Genomic DNA, 20,999 nt, shown 5'->3' on the forward strand with positions numbered 1-20,999 from the left:
GAGCAGCGGAAGCGTGCTGGGCCCATAACCCAGAGGTCGATGGATCGAAACCATTCTCTGCTAAACAGTTTATTTTAAGTGCGAACAACATTTTTTTTAAATGTGTCGTTTCATGGGCATGTCTCAGTGCCATTATATATATTTTTTTACCTCTTCCAACAGTTCGTATAGGTCATACTGTTTACACAGTATCCCAGTGGCCTAAGACACTGGACTCCTAAGCCATGGATTGTGAGTTCTAGTCTTTTCTGAAGTGGCTGAGAGCAGAGTGGCGCAGCGGAAGTGTGCTGGGCCCATAACCCAGAGGTCGATGGATCGAAACTATCCTCTGCTAAACAGCTTATTTTAAGTGCGAACAACATTTTTAAAACATTTGTAGTTTCATGGGCATGTCTCAGTGCCATTGTATATATTTTTTTACCTCTTCCAACAGTTCGTATAGGTCATACTGTTTACACAGTATCCCAGTGGCCTAAGATACTGGACTCCTAAGCCATGGATTGTGAGTTCTAGTCTTTTCTGAAGTGGCTGAGAGCAGAGTGGCGCAGCGGAAGCGTGCTGGGCCCATAACCCAGAGGTCGATGGATCGAAACCATCCTCTGCTAAACAGATTATTTTCAAAAATGAAACGCAAACAGAAATTAGAAAGCAAAATTTCATTTGCGTGTCTCAGTGCTATCCAGTGCATGTTGTTTTTACTGCTTCTATCAGTTCATACTATTTGCAAAAGGTAGACAGTGCCCCAGTGGCCTAATGGACAAGGCACTGGCCTCCTAAGCCAGGGATTGTGGGTTCAAGTCCCATCTGGGGTGGATGGAAGCAGAGTGGCGCAGCGGGAGCGTGCTGGGCCCATAACCCAGAGGTCGATGGATCGAAACCATCCTCTGCTAAACAGTTTATTTTAAGTGCGAACAACATTTTTAAAAAATGTGTCGTTTCATGGGCATGTCTCAGTGCCATTATATATATTTTTTTACCTCTTCCAACAGTTCGTATAGGTCATACTGTTTACACAGTATCCCAGTGGCCTAAGACACTGGACTCCTAAGCCATGGATTGTGAGTTCTAGTCTTTTCTGAAGTGGCTGAGAGCAGAGTGGCGCAGCGGAAGCGTGCTGCGCCCATAACCCAGAGGTCGATGGATCGAAACCATCCTCTGCTAAACAGTTTATTTTAAGTGCGAACAACATTTTTTTTAAATGTGTAATTTCATGGGCATGTCTCAGTGCCATTATAATTTTTTGTTTATCTCTTCCAACAGTTCGTATAGGTCATACTGTTTACAAAGTATCCCAGTGGACTAAAACACTGGACTCCTAAACCAGGGATTGTGGGTTCAAGTCCAATCTGGGGTGGATGGAAGCAGAGTGGCGCAGCGGGAGCGTGCTGGGCCCATAACCCAGAGGTCGATGGATTGAAACCATCCTCTGCTAAACAGTTTATTTTAAGTGCGAACAACATTTTTAAAAAATGTGTCGTTTCATGGGCATGTCTCAGTGCCATTATATATATTTTTTTACCTCTTCCAACAGTTCGTATAGGTCATACTGTTTACACAGTATCCCAGTGGCCTAAGACACTGGACTCCTAAGCCATGGATTGTGAGTTCTAGTCTTTTCTGAAGTGGATGGAAGCAGAGTGGAGCAGCGGGAGCGTGCTGGGCCCATAACCCAGAGGTCGATGGATAGAAACCATCCTCTGCTAAACAGTTTATTTTAAGTGCGAACAACATTTTTAAAAAATGTGTCGTTTCATGGGCATGTCTCAGTGCCATTATATATATTTTTTTACCTCTTCCAACAGTTCGTATAGGTCATACTGTTTACACAGTATCCCAGTGGCCTAAGACACTGGACTCCTAAGCCATGGATTGTGAGTTCTAGTCTTTTCTGAGTTGGATGGAATCAGAGTGGCGCAGCGGGAGCGTGCTGGGCCCATAACCCAGAGGTCGATGGATCGAAACCATCCTCTGCTAAACATTTTATTTTAAGTGCAAACAACATTTTTAAAAAATGTGTCGTTTCATGGGCATGTCTCAGTGCCATTATATATATTTTTTTACCTCATCCAACAGTTCGTATAGGTCAAACTGTTTACACAGTATCCCAGTGGCCTAAGACACTGGACTCCTAAGCCATGGATTGTGAGTTCTAGTCTCTTCTGAAGTGGCTGAGACCAGAGTGGCGCAGCGGAAGCGTGCTGGGCCCATAACCCAGAGGTCGATGGATCGAAACCATCCTCTGCTAAACAGATTATTTTCAAAAAAGAAACGCAAACAGAAATTAGAAAGCTAAATTTCATTTGCGTGTCTCAGTGCTATCCAGTACACATTGTTTTTACTGCTTCTATCAGTTCATACTATTTGCAAAAGGTAGACAGTGCCCCAGTGGCCTAATGGATAAGGCCAGGGATTGTGGGTTCAAGTCCCATCTGGGGTAGATGGAAGCAGAGTGGCGCAGCGGGAGCGTGCTGGGCCCATAACCCAGAGGTCGATGGATCGAAACCATCCTCTGCTAAACAGTTTATTTTAAGTGCGAACAACATTTTTTTTAAACGTGTCGTTTCATGGGCATGTCTCAGTGCCATTATTTATATTTTTTTACCTCTTCCAACAGTTCGTATAGGTCATACTGTTTACACAGTATCCCAGTGGCCTAAGACACTGGACTCCTAAGCCAGGGATTGTGGGTTCAAGTCCCATCTGGGGTGGATGGAAGCAGAGTGGCGCAGCGGGAGCGTGCTGGGCCCATAACCCAGAGGTTGATGGATCGAAACCATCCTGCTAAACAGTTTATTTTAAGTGCGAACAACATTTTTTTAAAATGTGTCGTTTCATGGGCATGTCTCAGTGCCATTATATATATTTTTTTACCTCTTCCAACAGTTCGTATAGGTCATACTGTTTACACAGTATCCCAGTGGCCTAAGACACTGGACTCCTAAGCCATGGATTGTGAGTTCTAGTCTTTTCTGAAGTGGCTGAGACCAGAGTGGCGCAGCGGAAGCGTGCTGGGCCCATAACCCAGAGGTCGATGGATCGAAACCATCCTCTGCTAAACAGATTCTTTTCAAAAATGAAACGCAAACAGAAATTAGAAAGACACATTTCATTTGCGTGTCTCAGTGCTATCCAGTACACATTGTTTATACTGCTTCTATTAGTTCATACTATTTGCAAAAGGTAGACAGTGCCCCAGTGGCCTAATGGAAGGCACTGGCCTCCTAAGCCAGGGATTGTGGGTTCAAGTCCCATCTGGGGTGGATGGAAGAAGAGTGGCGCAGCGGGAGCGTGTTGGGCCCATAACCCAGAGGTCGATGGATCGAAACCATCCTCTGCCAAACAGTTTATTTTAAGTGCGAACAACATATTAAAAAAATGTGTCGTTTCATGGGCATGTCTCAGTGCCATTATATATATTTTTTTACCTCTTCCAACAGTTCGTATAGGTCATACTGTTTACACAGTATCCCAGTAGCCTAAGACACTGGACTCCTAAGCCATGGATTGTGAGTTCTAGTCTTTTCTGAAGTGGATGGAAGCAGAGTGGCGCAGCGGGTGCGTGCTGGGCCCATAACCCAGAGGTCGATGGATCGAAACCATCCTCTGCTAAACAGTTTATTTTAAGTGCGAACAACATTTTTTTTAAATGTGTCGTTTCATGGGCATATCTCAGTGCCATTATATATATTTTTTTACCTCTTCCAACAGTTCGTATAGGTCATACTGTTTACACAGTATCCCAGTGGCCTAAGACACTGGACTCCTAAGCCATAGATTGTGAGTTCTAGTCTTTTCTGAAGTGGCTGAGAGCAGAGTGGCGCAGCGGGAGCGTGCTGGGCCCAGAGGTCGATGGATCTAAACCATCCTGCTAAACAGTTTATTTTAAGTGCGAACAACATTTTTTTTAAATGTGTCGTTTCATGGGCATCTCAGTGCCATTATATATATATTTTTACCTCTTCCAACAGTTCGTATAGGTCATACTGTTTACACAGTATCCCAGTGGCCTAAGACACTGGACTCCTAAGCCATGGATTGTGAGTTCTAGTCTTTTCTGAAGTGGCTGAGAGCAGAGTGGCGCAGCGGAAGCGTGCTGCGCCCATAACCCAGAGGTCGATGGATCGAAACCATCCTCTGCTAAACAGTTTATTTTAAGTGCGAACAACATTTTTAAAAAATGTGTCGTTTCATGGGCATGTCTCAGTGCCATTATATATATTTTTTTACCTCTTCCAACAGTTCGTATAGGTCATACTGTTTACACAGTATCCCAGTGGCCTAAGACACTGGACTCCTAAGCCATGGATTGTGAGTTCTAGTCTTTTCTGAAGTGGATGGAAGCAGAGTGGAGCAGCGGGAGCGTGCTGGGCCCATAACCCAGAGGTCGATGGATCGAAACCATCCTCTGCTAAACAGTTTATTTTAAGTGCGAACAACATTTTTAAAAAATGTGTCGTTTCATGGGCATGTCTCAATGCCATTATATATATTTTTTTACCTCTTCCTACAGTTCGTATAGGTCATACTGTTTACACAGTATCCCAGTGGCCTAAGACACTGGACTCCTAAGCCATGGATTGTGAGTTCTAGTCTTTTCTGAGTTGGATGGAATCAGAGTGGCGCAGCGGGAGCGTGCTGGGCCCATAACCCAGAGGTCGATGGATCGAAACCATCCTCTGCTAAACATTTTATTTTAAGTGCAAACAACATTTTAAAAAAATGTGTCGTTTCATGGGCATGTCTCAGTGCCATTATATATATTTTTTTACCTCATCCAACAGTTCGTATAGGTCATACTGTTTACACAGTATCCCAGTGGCCTAAGACACTGGACTCCTAAGCCATGGATTGTGAGTTCTAGTCTTTTCTGAAGAGGCTGAGACCAGAGTGGCGCAGCGGAAGCGTGCTGGGCCCATAACCCAGAGGTCGATGGATCGAAACCATCCTCTGCTAAACAGATTATTTTCAAAAAAGAAACGCAAACAGAAATTAGAAAGCTAAATTTCATTTGCGTGTCTCAGTGCTATCCAGTACACATTGTTTTTACTGCTTCTATCAGTTCATACTATTTGCAAAAGGTAGACAGTGCCCCAGTGGCCTAATGGATAAGGCCAGGGATTGTGGGTTCAAGTCCCATCTGGGGTGGATGGAAGCAGAGTGGCGCAGCGGGAGCGTGCTGGGCCCATAACCCAGAGGTCGATGGATCGAAACCATCCTCTGCTAAACAGTTTATTTTAAGTGCGAACAACATTTTTTTTAAATGTGTCGTTTCATGGGCATGTCTCAGTGCCATTATATATATTTTTTTACCTCTTCCAACAGTTCGTATAGGTCATACTGTTTACACAGTATCCCAGTGGACTAAGACACTGGACTCCTAAACCAGGGATTGTGGGTTCAAGTCCCATCTGGGGTGGATGGAAGCAGAGTGGCGCAGCAGGAGCGTGCTGGGCCCAGAGGTCGATGGACCTAAACCATCCTGCTAAACAGTTTATTTTAAGTGCGAACAACATTTTTTTTAAATGTGTCGTTTCATGGGCATGTCTCAGTGCCATTATATATATTTTTTTACCTCTTCCAACAGTTCGTATAGGTCATACTGTTTACACAGTATCCCAGTGGCCTAAGACACTGGACTCCTAAGCCATGGATTGTGAGTTCTAGTCTTTTCTGAAGTGGCTGAGACCAGAGTGACGCAGCGGAAGCGTGCTGGGCCCATAACCCAGAGGTCGATGGATCGAAACCATCCTCTGCTAAACAGATTCTTTTCAAAAATGAAACGCAAACAGAAATTAGAAAGACACATTTCATTTGCGTGTCTCAGTGCTATCCAGTACACATTGTTTATACTGCTTCTATTAGTTCATACTATTTGCAAAAGGTAGACAGTGCCCCAGTGGCCTAATGGAAGGCACTGGCCTCCTAAGCCAGGGATTGTGGGTTCAAGTCCCATCTGGGGTGGATGGAAGAAGAGTGGCGCAGCGGGAGCGTGTTGGGCCCATAACCCAGAGGTCGATGGATCGAAACCATTCTTTGCCAAATAGTTTATTTTAAGTGCGAACAACATATTAAAAAAATGTGTCGTTTCATGGGCATGTCTCAGTGCCATTATAATTTTTTGTTTCCTCTTCCAACAGTTCGTATAGGTCATACTGTTTACACAGTATCCCAGTGGACTAAAACACTGGACTCCTAAACCAGGGATTGTGGGTTCAAGTCCAATCTGGGGTGGATGGAAGCAGAGTGGCGCAGCGGGAGCGTGCTGGGCCCATAACCCAGAGGTCGATGGATTGAAACCATCCTCTGCTAAACAGTTTATTTTAAGTGCGAACAACATTTTTAAAAAATGTGTCGTTTCATGGGCATGTCTCAGTGCCATGATATATATATTTTTACCTCTTCCAACAGTTCGTATAGGTCATACTGTTTACACAGTATCCCAGTGGCCTAAGACACTGGACTCCTAAGCCATGGATTGTGAGTTCTAGTCTTTTCTGAAGTGGATGGAAGCAGAGTGGAGCAGCGGGAGCGTGCTGGGCCCATAACCCAGAGGTCGATGGATCGAAACCATCCTCTGCTAAACAGTTTATTTTAAGTGCGAACAACATTTTTAAAAAATGTGTCGTTTCATGGGCATGTCTCAGTGCCATTATATATATTTTTTTACCTCTTCCAACAGTTCGTATAGGTCATACTGTTTACACAGTATCCCAGTGGCCTAAGACACTGGACTCCTAAGCCATGGATTGTGAGTTCTAGTCTTTTCTGTGGTGGATGGAATCAGAGTGGCGCAGCGGGAGCGTGCTGGGCCCATAACCCAGAGGTCGATGGATCGAAACCATCCTCTGCTAAACATTTTATTTTAAGTGCAAACAACATTTTTAAAAAATGTGTCGTTTCATGGGCATGTCTCAGTGCCATTATATATATTTTTTTACCTCATCCAACAGTTCGTATAGGTCAAACTGTTTACACAGTATCCCAGTGGCCTAAGACACTGGACTCCTAAGCCATGGATTGTGAGTTCTAGTCTTTTCTGAAGTGGATGGAAGCAGAGTGGCGCAGCGGGAGCGTGCTGGGCCCATAACCCAGAGGTCGATGGATCGAAACCATCCTCTGCTAAACAGATTATTTTCAAAAAAGAAACGCAAACAGAAATTAGAAAGCTAAATTTCATTTGCGTGTCTCAGTGCTATCCAGTACACATTGTTTTTACTGCTTCTATCAGTTCATACTATTTGCAAAAGGTAGACAGTGCCCCAGTGGCCTAATGGAGAAGGCACTGGCCTCCTAAGCCAGGGATTGTGGGTTCAAGTCCCATCTGGGGTGGCTGGAAGCAGAGTGGCTGGTCCCATAACCCAGAGGTCGATGGATCGAAACCATCCTCTGCTAAACAGTTTATTTTAAGTGCGAACAACATTTAAAAAAAATGTGTCATTTCATGGGCATGTCTCAGTGCCATTATATATATTTTTTTACCTCTTCCAACAGATCGTATAGGTCATACTGTTTACACAGTATCCCAGTGGCCTAAGACACTGGACTCCTAAGCCATGGATTGTGAGTTCTAGCCTTTTCTGAAGTGGATGGAAGCAGAGTGGCGCAGCGGGAGCGTGCTGGGCCCATAACCCAGAGGTCGATGGATCGAAACCATCCTCTGCTAAACAGTTTATTTTAAGTGCGAACAACATTTTTAAAAAATGTGTCGTTTCATGGACATGTCTCAGTGCCATTATATATATTTTTTTACCTCTTCCAACAGTTCGTATAGGTCATACTGTTTACACAGTATCCCAGTGGCCTAAGACACTGGACTCCTAAGCCATGGATTGTAAGTTCTAGTCTTTTCTGAAGTGGATGGAAGCAGAGTGGAGCAGTGGGAGCGTGCTGGGCCCATAACCCAGAGGTCGATGGATCGAAACCATCTTCTGCTAAACAGTTTATTTTAAGTGCGAACAACATTTTTTTTAAATGTGTCGTTTCATGGGCATGTCTCAGTGCCATTATATATATTTTTTTACCTCTTCCAACAGATCGTATAGGTCATACTGTTTACACAGTATCCCAGTGGCCTAAGACACTGGACTCCTAAGCCATGGATTGTGAGTTCTAGTCTTTTCTGAAGTGGATGGAAGCAGAGTGGCGCAGCGGGAGCGTGCTGGGCCCATAACCCAGAGGTCGATGGATCGAAACCATCCTCTGCTAAACAGTTTATTTTAAGTGCGAACAACATTTTTAAAAAATGTGTCATTTCATGGGCATGTCTCAGTGCCATTATATATATTTTTTTACCTCTTCCAACAGATCGTATAGGTCATACTGTTTACACAGTATCCCAGTGGCCTAAGACACTGGACTCCTAAGCCATGGATTGTGAGTTCTAGTCTTTTCTGAAGTGGATGGAAGCAGAGTGGCGCAGCGGGAGCGTGCTGGGCCCATAACCCAGAGGTCGATGTATCGAAACCATCCTCTGCTAAACAGTTTATTTTAAGTGCGAACAACATTTTTAAAAAATGTGTCGTTTCATGGGCATGTCTCAGTGCCATTATATATATTTTTTTACCTCTTCCAACAGTTCGTATAGGTCATACTGTTTACACAGTATCCCAGTGGCCTAAGACACTGGACTCCTAAGCCATGGATTGTGAGTTCTAGTCTTTTCTGAAGTGGATGGAAGCAGAGTGGAGCAGCGGGAGCGTGCTGGGCCCATAACCCAGAGGTCGATGGATCGAAACCATCCTCTGCTAAACAGTTTATTTTAAGTGCGAACAACATTTTTAAAAAATTTGTCGTTTCATGGGCATGTCTCAGTGCCATTATATATATTTTTTTTACCTCTTCCAACAGTTCGTATAGGTCATACTGTTTACACAGTATCCCAGTGGCCTAAGACACTGGACTCCTAAGCCATGGATTGTGAGTTCTAGTCTTTTCTGAAGTGGATGGAAGCAGAGTGGAGCAGCGGGAGCGTGCTGGGCCCATAACCCAGAGGTCGATGGATCGAAACCATCCTCTGCTAAACAGTTTATTTTAAGTGCGAACAACATTTTTAAAAAATGTGTCGTTTCATGGGCATGTCTCAGTGCCATTATATATATTTTTTTTACCTCTTCCAACAGTTCGTATAGGTCATACTGTTTACACAGTATCCCAGTGGCCTAAGACACTGGACTCCTAAGCCATGGATTGTGAGTTCTAGTCTTTTCTGAAGTGGATGGAAGCAGAGTGGAGCAGCGGGAGCGTGCTGGGCCCATAACCCAGAGGTCGATGGATCGAAACCATCCTCTGCTAAACACTTTATTTTAAGTGCGAACAACATTTTTTAAAAATGTGTCGTTTCATGGGCATGTCTCAGTGCCATTATATATATTTTTTTACCTCTTCCAACAGTTCGTATAGGTCATACTGTTTACACAGTATCCCAGTGGCCTAAGACACTGGACTCCTAAGCCATGGATTGTGAGTTCTAGTCTTTTCTGAAGAGGATGGAAGCAGAGTGGAGCAGCGGGAGCGTGCTGGGCCCATAACCCAGAGGTCGATGGATCGAAACCATCTTCTGCTAAACAGTTTATTTTAAGTGCGAACAACATTTTTTTTAAATGTGTCGTTTCATGGGCATGTCTCAGTGCCATTATATATATTTTTTTACCTCTTCCAACAGTTCGTATAGGTCATACTGTTTACACAGTATCCCAGTGGCCTAAGACACTGGACTCCTAAGCCATGGATTGTGAGTTCTAGCCTTTTCTGAAGTGGATTGTTAGCAGAGTGGCGCAGCGGGAGCGTGCTGGGCCCATAACCCAGAGGTCGATGGATCGAAACCATCCTCTGCTAAACAGTTTATTTTAAGTGCGAACAACATTTTTAAAAAATGTGTCGTTTCATGGACGTGTCTCAGTGCCATTATATATATTTTTTTACCTCTTCCAACAGTTCGTATAGGTCATACTGTTTACACAGTATCCCAGTGGCCTAAGACACTGGACTCCTAAGCCATGGATTGTGAGTTCTAGTCTTTTCTGAAGTGGATGGAAGCAGAGTGGAGCAGCGGGAGCGTGCTGGGCCCATAACCCAGAGGTCGATGGATCGAAACCATCTTCTGTTAAACAGTTTATTTTAAGTGCGAACAACATTTTTTTTAAATGTGTCGTTTCATGGGCATGTCTCAGTGCCATTATATATATTTTTTTACCTCTTCCAACAGATCGTATAGGTCATACTGTTTACACAGTATCCCAGTGGCCTAAGACACTGGACTCCTAAGCCATGGATTGTGAGTTCTAATCTTTTCTGAAGTGGATGGAAGAAGAGTGGCTCAGCGGGAGCGTGCTGGGCCCATAACCCAGAGGTCGATGGATCGAAACCATCCTCTGCTAAACAGTTTATTTTAAGTGCGAACAACATTTTTTAAAAATGTGTCGTTTCATGGGCATGTCTCAGTGCCATTATATATATTTTTTTACCTCTTCCAACAGTTCGTATAGGTCATACTGTTTACACAGTATCCCAGTGGCCTAAGACACTGGACTCCTAAGCCATGGATTGTGAGTTCTAGTCTTTTCTGAAGTGGATGGAAGCAGAGTGGAGCAGCGGGAGCGTGCTGGGCCCATAACCCAGAGGTCGATGGATCGAAACCATCCTCTGCTAAACACTTTATTTTAAGTGCGAACAACATTTTTTAAAAATGTGTCGTTTCATGGGCATGTCTCAGTGCCATTATATATATTTTTTTACCTCTTCCAACAGTTCGTATAGGTCATACTGTTTACACAGTATCCCAGTGGCCTAAGACACTGGACTCCTAAGCCATGGATTGTGAGTTCTAGTCTTTTCTGAAGTGGCTGAGAGCAGATTGGCGCAGCGGGAGTGTGCTGGGCCCATAACCCAGAGGTCGATGGATCGAAACCATCCTCTGCTAAACAGATTATTTTCAAAAATGAAACGCAATCAGAAATTAGAAAGCTAAATTTCATTTGCGTGTCTGCGTGTCTCAGTGCTCTCCAGTACACATTGTTTTTACTGCTTCTATGAGTTCATACTATTTGCAAAAGGTAGACAGTGCGCCAGTGGCCTAATGGATAAGGCACTGGCCTCCTAAGCCATGGATTGTGGGTTCAAGTCCCATCTGGGGTGGCTGGAAGCAGAGTGGCTGGGCCCATAACCCAGAGGTCGATGGATCGAAACCATCCTCTGCTAAACAGTTTATATTAAGTGCGAACAACATTTTTTTTAAATGTGTCGTTTCATGGGCATGTCTCAGTGCCATTATATATATTTTTTTACCTCTTCCAACAGATCGTATAGGTCATACTGTTTACACAGTATCCCAGTGGCCTAAGACACTGGACTCCTAAGCCATGGATTGTGAGTTCTAGTCTTTTCTCAAGTGGATGGAAGCAGAGTGGCGCAGCGGGAGCGTGCTGGGCCCATAACCCAGAGGTCGATGGATCGAAACCATCCTCTGCTAAACAGTTTATTTTAAGTGCGAACAACATTTTTAAAAAATGTGTCGTTTCATGGGCATGTCTCAGTGCCATTATATATATTTTTTTACCTCTTCCAACAGTTCGTATAGGTCATACTGTTTACACAGTATCCCAGTGGCCTAAGACACTGGACTCCTAAGCCATGGATTGTGAGTTCTAGTCTTTTCTGAAGTGGATGGAAGCAGAGTGGAGCAGCGGGAGCGTGCTGGGCCCATAACCCAGAGGTCGATGGATCGAAACCATCCTCTGCTAAACAGTTTATTTTAAGTGCGAACAACATTTTTAAAAAATGTGTCGTTTCATGGGCATGTCTCAGTGCCATTATATATTTTTTTTTTACCTCTTCCAACAGTTCGTATAGGTCATACTGTTTACACAGTATCCCAGTGGCCTAAGACACTGGACTCCTAAGCCATGGATTGTGAGTTCTAGTCTTTTCTGAAGTGGATGGAAGCAGAGTGGAGCAGCGGGAGCGTGCTGGGCCCATAACCCAGAGGTCGATGGATCGAAACCATCCTCTGCTAAACAGTTTATTTTAAGTGCGAACAACATTTTTAAAAAATGTGTCGTTTCATGGGCATGTCTCAGTGCCATTATATATATTTTTTTACCTCTTCCAACAGTTCGTATAGGTCATACTGTTTACACAGTATCCCAGTGGCCTAAGACACTGGACTCCTAAGCCATGGATTGTGAGTTCTAGTCTTTTCTGAAGTGGATGGAAGCAGAGTGGAGCAGCGGGAGCGTGCTGGGCCCATAACCCAGAGGTCGATGGATCGAAACCATCCTCTGCTAAACAGTTTATTTTAAGTGCGAACAACATTTTTAAAAAATGTGTCGTTTCATGGGCATGTCTCAGTGCCATTATATATATTTTTTTTACCTCTTCCAACAGTTCGTATAGGTCATACTGTTTACACAGTATCCCAGTGGCCTAAGACACTGGACTCCTAAGCCATGGATTGTGAGTTCTAGTCTTTCCTGAAGTGGATGGAAGCAGAGTGGAGCAGCGGGAGCGTGCTGGGCCCATAACCCAGAGGTCGATGGATCGAAACCATCCTCTGCTAAACAGTTTATTTTAAGTGCGAACAACATTTTTAAAAAATGTGTCGTTTCATGGGCATGTCTCAGTGCCATTATATATATTTTTTTACCTCTTCCAACAGTTCGTATAGGTCATACTGTTTACACAGTATCCCAGTGGCCTAAGACACTGGACTCCTAAGCCATGGATTGTGAGTTCTAGTCTTTTCTGAAGTGGATGGAAGCAGAGTGGCGCAGCGGGAGCGTGCTGGGCCCATAACCCAGAGGTCGATGAATCGAAACCATCCTCTGCTAAACAGTTTATTTTAAGTGCGAACAACATTTTTAAAAAATGTGTCGTTTCATGGGCATGTCTCAGTGCCATTATATATATTTTTTTACCTCTTCCAACAGATCGTATAGGTCATACTGTTTACACAGTATCCCAGTGACCTAAGACACTGGACTCCTAAGCCATGGATTGTGAGTTCTAGTCTTTTCTGAAGTGGATGGAAGCAGAGTGGCGCAGCGGGAGCGTGCTAGGCCCATAACCCAGAGGTCGATGGATCGAAACCATCCTCTGCTAAACAGTTTATTTTAAGTGCGAACAACATTTTAAAAAAATGTGTCGTTTCATGGGCATGTCTCAGTGCCATTATATATATTTTTTTACCTCTTCCAACAGTTCGTATAGGTCATACTGTTTACACAGTATCCCAGTGGCCTAAGACACTGGACTCCTAAGCCATGGATTGTGAGTTCTAGTCTTTTCTGAAGTGGATGGAAGCAGAGTGGAGCAGCGGGAGCGTGCTGGGCCCATAACCCAGAGGTCGATGGATCGAAACCATCCTCTGCTAAACAGTTTATTTTAAGTGCGAACAACATTTTTAAAAAATTTGTCGTTTCATGGGCATGTCTCAGTGCCATTATATATATTTTTTTTACCTCTTCCAACAGTTCGTATAGGTCATACTGTTTACACAGTATCCCAGTGGCCTAAGACACTGGACTCCTAAGCCATGGATTGTGAGTTCTAGTCTTTTCTGAAGTGGATGGAAGCAGAGTGGAGCAGCGGGAGCATGCTGGGCCCATAACCCAGAGGTCGATGGATCGAAACCATCCTCTGCTAAACAGTTTATTTTAAGTGCGAACAACATTTTTAAAAAATGTGTCGTTTCATGGGCATGTCTCAGTGCCATTATATATATTTTTTTTACCTCTTCCAACAGTTCGTATAGGTCATACTGTTTACACAGTATCCCAGTGGCCTAAGACACTGGACTCCTAAGCCATGGATTGTGAGTTCTAGTCTTTTCTGAAGTGGATGGAAGCAGAGTGGAGCAGCGGGAGCGTGCTGGGCCCATAACCCAGAGGTCGATGGATCGAAACCATCCTCTGCTAAACACTTTATTTTAAGTGCGAACAACATTTTTTTAAAATGTGTCGTTTCATGGGCATGTCTCAGTGCCATTATATATATTTTTTTACCTCTTCCAACAGTTCGTATAGGTCATACTGTTTACACAGTATCCCAGTGGCCTAAGACACTGGACTCCTAAGCCATGGATTGTGAGTTCTAGTCTTTTCTGAAGAGGATGGAAGCAGAGTGGAGCAGCGGGAGCGTGCTGGGCCCATAACCCAGAGGTCGATGGATCGAAACCATCTTCTGCTAAACAGTTTATTTTAAGTGCGAACAACATTTTTTTTAAATGTGTCGTTTCATGGGCATGTCTCAGTGCCATTATATATATTTTTTTACCTCTTCCAACAGTTCGTATAGGTCATACTGTTTACACAGTATCCCAGTGGCCTAAGACACTGGACTCCTAAGCCATGGATTGTGAGTTCTAGTCTTTTCTGAAGTGGATGGAAGCAGAGTGGAGCAGCGGGAGCGTGCTGGGCCCATAACCCAGAGGTCGATGGATCGAAACCATCCTCTGCTAAACAGTTTATTTTAAGTGCGAACAACATTTTTTAAAAATGTGTCGTTTCATGGGCATGTCTCAGTGCCATTATATATATTTTTTTTACCTCTTCCAACAGTTCGTATAGGTCATACTGTTTACACAGTATCCCAGTGGCCTAAGACACTGGACTCCTAAGCCATGGATTGTGAGTTCTAGTCTTTTCTGAAGTGGATGGAAGCAGAGTGGAGCAGCGGGAGCGTGCTGGGCCCATAACCCAGAGGTCGATGGATCGAAACCATCCTCTGCTAAACAGTTTATTTTAAGTGCGAACAACATTTTTAAAAAATGTGTCGTTTCATGGGCATGTCTCAGTGCCATTATATATATTTTTTTACCTCTTCCAACAGTTCGTATAGGTCATACTGTTTACACAGTATCCCAGTGGCCTAAGACACTGGACTCCTAAGCCATGGATTGTGAGTTCTAGTCTTTTCTGAAGTGGATGGAAGCAGAGTGGCGCAGCGGGAGCGTGCTGGGCCCATAACCCAGAGGTCGATGAATCGAAACCATCCTCTGCTAAACAGTTTATTTTAAGTGCGAACAACATTTTTAAAAAATGTGTCGTTTCATGGGCATGTCTCAGTGCCATTATATATATTTTTTTACCTCTTCCAACAGATCGTATAGGTCATACTGTTTACACAGTATCCCAGTGGCCTAAGACACTGGACTCCTAAGCCATGGATTGTGAGTTCTAGTCTTTTCTGAAGTGGATGGAAGCAGAGTGGCGCAGCGGGAGCGTGCTAGGCCCATAACCCAGAGGTCGATGGATCGAAACCATCCTCTGCTAAACAGTTTATTTTAAGTGCGAACAACATTTTTAAAAAATGTGTCGTTTCATGGGCATGTCTCAGTGCCATTATATATATTTTTTTACCTCTTCCAACAGTTCGTATAGGTCATACTGTTTACACAGTATCCCAGTGGCCTAAGACACTGGACTCCTAAGCCATGGATTGTGAGTTCTAGTCTTTTCTGAAGTGGATGGAAGCAGAGTGGAGCAGCGGGAGCGTGCTGGGCCCATAACCCAGAGGTCGATGGATCGAAACCATCCTCTGCTAAACAGTTTATTTTAAGTGCGAACAACATTTTTAAAAAATTTGTCGTTTCATGGGCATGTCTCAGTGCCATTATATATATTTTTTTTACCTCTTCCAACAGTTCGTATAGGTCATACTGTTTACACAGTATCCCAGTGGCCTAAGACACTGGACTCCTAAGCCATGGATTGTGAGTTCTAGTCTTTTCTGAAGTGGATGGAAGCAGAGTGGAGCAGCGGGAGCATGCTGGGCCCATAACCCAGAGGTCGATGGATCGAAACCATCCTCTGCTAAACAGTTTATTTTAAGTGCGAACAACATTTTTTAAAAATTTGTCGTTTCATGGGCATGTCTCAGTGCCATTATATATATTTTTTTTACCTCTTCCAACAGTTCGTATAGGTCATACTGTTTACACAGTATCCCAGTGGCCTAAGACACTGGACTCCTAAGCCATGGATTGTGAGTTCTAGTCTTTTCTGAAGTGGATGGAAGCAGAGTGGAGCAGCGGGAGCGTGCTGGGCCCATAACCCAGAGGTCGATGGATCGAAACCATCCTCTGCTAAACACTTTATTTTAAGTGCGAACAACATTTTTTTTAAATGTGTCGTTTCATGGGCATGTCTCAGTGCCATTATATATATTTTTTTACCTCTTCCAACAGTTCGTATAGGTCATACTGTTTACACAGTATCCCAGTGGCCTAAGACACTGGACTCCTAAGCCATGGATTGTGAGTTCTAGTCTTTTCTGAAGAGGATGGAAGCAGAGTGGAGCAGCGGGAGCGTGCTGGGCCCATAACCCAGAGGTCGATGGATCGAAACCATCTTCTGCTAAACAGTTTATTTTAAGTGCGAACAACATTTTTTTTAAATGTGTCGTTTCATGGGCATGTCTCAGTGCCATTATATATATTTTTTTACCTCTTCCAACAGTTCGTATAGGTCATACTGTTTACACAGTATCCCAGTGGCCTAAGACACTGGACTCCTAAGCCATGGATTGTGAGTTCTAGTCTTTTCTGAAGTGGATGGAAGCAGTGTGGCGCAGCGGGAGCGTGCTGGGCCCATAACCCAGAGGTCGATGGATCGAAACCATCCTCTGCTAAACAGTTTATTTTAAGTGCGAACAAAATTTTTAAAAAATGTGTCGTTTCATGGACATGTCTCAGTGCCATTATATATATTTTTTTACCTCTTCCAACAGTTCGTATAGGTCATACTGTTTACACAGTATCCCAGTGGCCTAAGACACTGGACTCCTAAGCCATGGATTGTGAGTTCTAGTCTTTTCTGAAGTGGATGGAAGCAGAGTGGAGCAGCGGGAGCGTGCTGGGCCCATAACCCAGAGGTCGATGGATCGAAACCATCTTCTGCTAAACAGTTTATTTTAAGTGCGAACAACATTTTTTTTAAATGTGTCGTTTCATGGGCATGTCTCAGTGCCATTATATATATTTTTTTACCTCTTCCAACAGATCGTATAGGTCATACTGTTTACACAGTATCCCAGTGGCCTAAGACACTGGACTCCTAAGCCATGGATTGTGAGTTCTAGCCTTTTCTGAAGTGGATGGAAGCAGAGTGGCGCAGCGGGAGCGTGCTGGGCCCATAACCCAGAGGTCGATGGATCGAAACCATCCTCTGCTAAACAGTTTATTTTAAGTGCAAACAACATTTTTTTAAAATGTGTCGTTTCATGGACATGTCTCAGTGCCATTATATATATTTTTTTACCTCTTCCAACAGTTCGTATAGGTCATACTGTTTACACAGTATCCCAGTGGCCTAAGACACTGGACTCCTAAGCCATGGATTGTGAGTTCTAGTCTTTTTTGAAGTGGATGGAAGCAGAGTGGAGCAGCGGGAGCGTGCTGGGCCCATAACCCAGAGGTCGATGGATCGAAACCATCTTCTGCTAAACAGTTTATATTAAGTGCGAACAACATTTTTTTTAAATGTGTCGTTTCATGGGCATGTCTCAGTGCCATTATATATATTTTTTTACCTCTTCCAACAGATCGTATAGGTCATACTGTTTACACAGTATCCCAGTGGCCTAAGACACTGGACTCCTAAGCCATGGATTGTGAGTTCTAGTCTTTTCTGAAGTGGATGGAAGCAGAGTGGCGCAGCGGGAGCGTGCTGGGCCAATAACCCAGAGGTCGATGGATCGAAACCATCCTCTGCTAAACAGTTTATTTTAAGTGCGAACAACATTTTTAAAAAATGTGTCGTTTCATGGGCATGTCTCAGTGCCATTATATATATTTTTTTACCTCTTCCAACAGTTCGTATAGGTCATACTGTTTACACAGTATCCCAGTGGCCTAAGACACTGGACTCCTAAGCCATGGATTGTGAGTTCTAGTCTTTTCTGAAGTGGATGGAAGCAGAGTGGAGCAGCGGGAGCGTGCTGGGCCCATAACCCAGAGGTCGATGGATCGAAACCATCCTCTGCTAAACAGTTTATTTTAAGTGCGAACAACATTTAAAAAAAATGTGTCATTTCATGGGCATGTCTCAGTGCCATTATATATATTTTTTTACCTATTCCAACAGATCGTATAGGTCATACTGTTTACACAGTATCCCAGTGGCCTAAGACACTGGACTCCTAAGCCATAGATTGTGAGTTCTAGCCTTTTCTGAAGTGGATGGAAGCAGAGTGGCGCAGCGGGAGCGTGCTGGGCCCATAACCCAGAGGTCGATGGATCGAAACCATCCTCTGCTAAACAGTTTATTTTAAGTGCGAACAACATTTTTAAAAAATGTGTCGTTTCATGGACATGTCTCAGTGCCATTATATATATTTTTTTACCTCTTCCAACAGTTCGTATAGGTCATACTGTTTACACAGTATCCCAGTGGCCTAAGACACTGGACTCCTAAGCCATGGATTGTGAGTTCTAGCCTTTTCTGAAGTGGATGGAAGCAGAGTGGCGCAGCGGGAGCGTGCTGGGCCCATAACCCAGAGGTCGATGGATCGAAACCATCCTCTGCTAAACAGTTTATTTTAAGTGCGAACAACATTTTTTAAAAATGTGTCGTTTCATGGACATGTCTCAGTGCCATTATATATATTTTTTTACCTCTTCCAACAGTTCGTATAGGTCATACTGTTTACACAGTATCCCAGTGGCCTAAGACACTGGACTCCTAAGCCATGGATTGTGAGTTCTAGTCTTTTCTGAAGTGGATGGAAGCAGAGTGGAGCAGCGGGAGCGTGCTGGGCCCATAACCCAGAGGTCGATGGATCGAAACCATCTTCTGCTAAACAGTTTATTTTAAGTGCGAACAACATTTTTTTTAAATGTGTCGTTTCATGGGCATGTCTCAGTGCCATTATATATATTTTTTTACCTCTTCCAACAGATCGTATAGGTCATACTGTTTACACAGTATCCCAGTGGCCTAAGACACTGGACTCCTAAGCCATGGATTGTGAGTTCTAGTCTTTTCTGAAGTGGATGGAAGCAGAGTGGAGCAGCGGGAGCGTGCTGGGCCCATAACCCAGAGGTCGATGGATCGAAACCATCCTCTGCTAAACAGTTTATTTTAAGTGCGAACAACATTTTTAAAAAATGTGTCGTTTCATGGACATGTCTCAGTGCCATTATATATATTTTTTTACCTCTTCCAACAGTTCGTATAGGTCATACTGTTTACACAGTATCCCAGTGGCCTAAGACACTGGACTCCTAAGCCATGGATTGTGAGTTCTAGTCTTTTCTGAAGTGGAGGGAAGCAGAGTGGCGCAGCGGGAGCGTGCTGGGCCCATAACCCAGAGGTCGATGGATCGAAACCATCCTCTGCTAAACAGCTTATTTTAAGTGCGAACAACATTTTAAAAAAATGTGTCGTTTCATGGGCATGTCTCAGTGCCATTATATATATTTTTTTACCTCTTCCAACAGTTCGTATAGGTCATACTGTTTACACAGTATCCCAGTGGCCTAAGACACTGGACTCCTAAGCCATGGATTGTGAGTTCTAGTCTTTTCTGAAGTGGCTGAGAGCAGAGTGGCGCAGCGGGAGCGTGCTGGGCCCATAACCCAGAGGTCGATGGATCGAAACCATCCTCTGCTGAACAGATTATTTTCAATAATGAAACGCAATCAGAAATTAGAAAGCTAAATTTCGTCTGCGTGTCTCAGTGCTCTCCAGTACACATTGTTTTTACTGCTTCTATCAGTTCATATTATTTGCAAAAGGTAGACAGTGCCCCAGTGGCCTAATGGATAAGGCACTGGCCTCCTAAGCCAGGGATTGTGGGTTCAAGTCCCATCTGGGGTGGCTGAAAGCAGAGTGGCTGGGCCCATAACCCAGAGGTCGATGGATCGAAACCATCCTCTGCTAAACAGTTTATTTTAAGTGCGAACAACATTTTAAAAAAATGTGTCATTTCATGGGCATGTCTCAGTGCCATTATATATATTTTTTTACCTCTTCCAACAGATCGTATAGGTCATACTGTTTACACAGTATCCCAGTGGCCTAAGACACTGGACTCCTAAGCCATGGATTGTGAGTTCTAGCCTTTTCTGAAGTGGATGGAAGCAGAGTGGCGCAGCGGGAGCGTGCTGGGCCCATAACCCAGAGGTCGATGGATCGAAACCATCCTCTGCTAAACAGTTTATTTTAAGTGCGAACAACATTTTAAAAAAATGTGTCGTTTCATGGACATGTCTCAGTGCCATTATATATATTTTTTTACCTCTTCCAACGGTTCGTATAGGTCATACTGTTTACACAGTATCCCAGTGGCCTAAGACACTGGACTCCTAAGCCATGGATTGTGAATTCTAGTCTTTTCTGAAGTGGATGGAAGCAGAGTGGAGCAGCGGGAGCGTGCTGGGCCCATAACCCAGAGGTCGATGGATCGAAACCATCTTCTGCTAAACAGTTTATTTTAAGTGCGAACAACATTTTTTTTAAATGTGTCGTTTCATGGGCATGTCTCAGTGCCATTATATATATTTTTTTACCTCTTCCAACAGATCGTATAGGTCATACTGTTTACACAGTATCCCAGTGGCCTAAGACACTGGACTACTAAGCCATGGATTGTGAGTTCTAGTCTTTTCTGAAGTGGATGGAAGCAGAGTGGCGCAGCGGGAGCGTGCTGGGCCCATAACCCAGAGGTCGATGGATCGAAACCATCCTCTGCTAAACAGTTTATTTTTTTACCTCTTCCAACAGTTCGAATAGGTCATACTGTTTACACAGTATCCCAGTGGCCTAAGACACTGGCCTCCTAAGCCAGGGATTGTGGGTTCAAGTCCCATCTGGGGTGGCTGGAAGCAGAGTGGCTGGGCCCATAACCCAGAGGTCGATGGATCGAAACCATCCTCTGCTAAACAGTTTATTTTAAGTGCGAACAACATTTTAAAAAAATGTGTCATTTCATGGGCATGTCTCAGTGCCATTATATATATTTTTTTACCTCTTCCAACAGATCGTATAGGTCATACTGTTTACACA

General features: G+C 43.8%; 5 non-coding genes across 5 annotated transcripts; all 5 read left to right on the forward strand.

The window, feature by feature from the left end:
* The first annotated feature begins 739 nt into the window (after positions 1–739).
* trnar-ccu lies at positions 740–812 on the forward strand. The gene has a single exon. It is a non-coding gene; the product is annotated as a tRNA-Arg (tRNA).
* A 2,377-nt stretch (positions 813–3,189) lies between these two features.
* trnar-ccu lies at positions 3,190–3,260 on the forward strand. The gene has a single exon. It is a non-coding gene; the product is annotated as a tRNA-Arg (tRNA).
* A 2,630-nt stretch (positions 3,261–5,890) lies between these two features.
* On the forward strand, positions 5,891–5,961 carry trnar-ccu. The gene has a single exon. It is a non-coding gene; the product is annotated as a tRNA-Arg (tRNA).
* A 1,295-nt stretch (positions 5,962–7,256) lies between these two features.
* On the forward strand, positions 7,257–7,329 carry trnar-ccu. The gene has a single exon. It is a non-coding gene; the product is annotated as a tRNA-Arg (tRNA).
* Positions 7,330–19,738: 12,409 nt separating this feature from the next.
* Positions 19,739–19,811, forward strand: trnar-ccu. The gene has a single exon. It is a non-coding gene; the product is annotated as a tRNA-Arg (tRNA).
* The last annotated feature ends 1,188 nt before the right edge of the window (positions 19,812–20,999 follow it).

This window comes from Oncorhynchus mykiss, chromosome 7 (genome assembly GCF_013265735.2).
Source record: "Oncorhynchus mykiss isolate Arlee chromosome 7, USDA_OmykA_1.1, whole genome shotgun sequence".
NCBI lineage: Eukaryota > Metazoa > Chordata > Actinopteri > Salmoniformes > Salmonidae > Oncorhynchus > Oncorhynchus mykiss.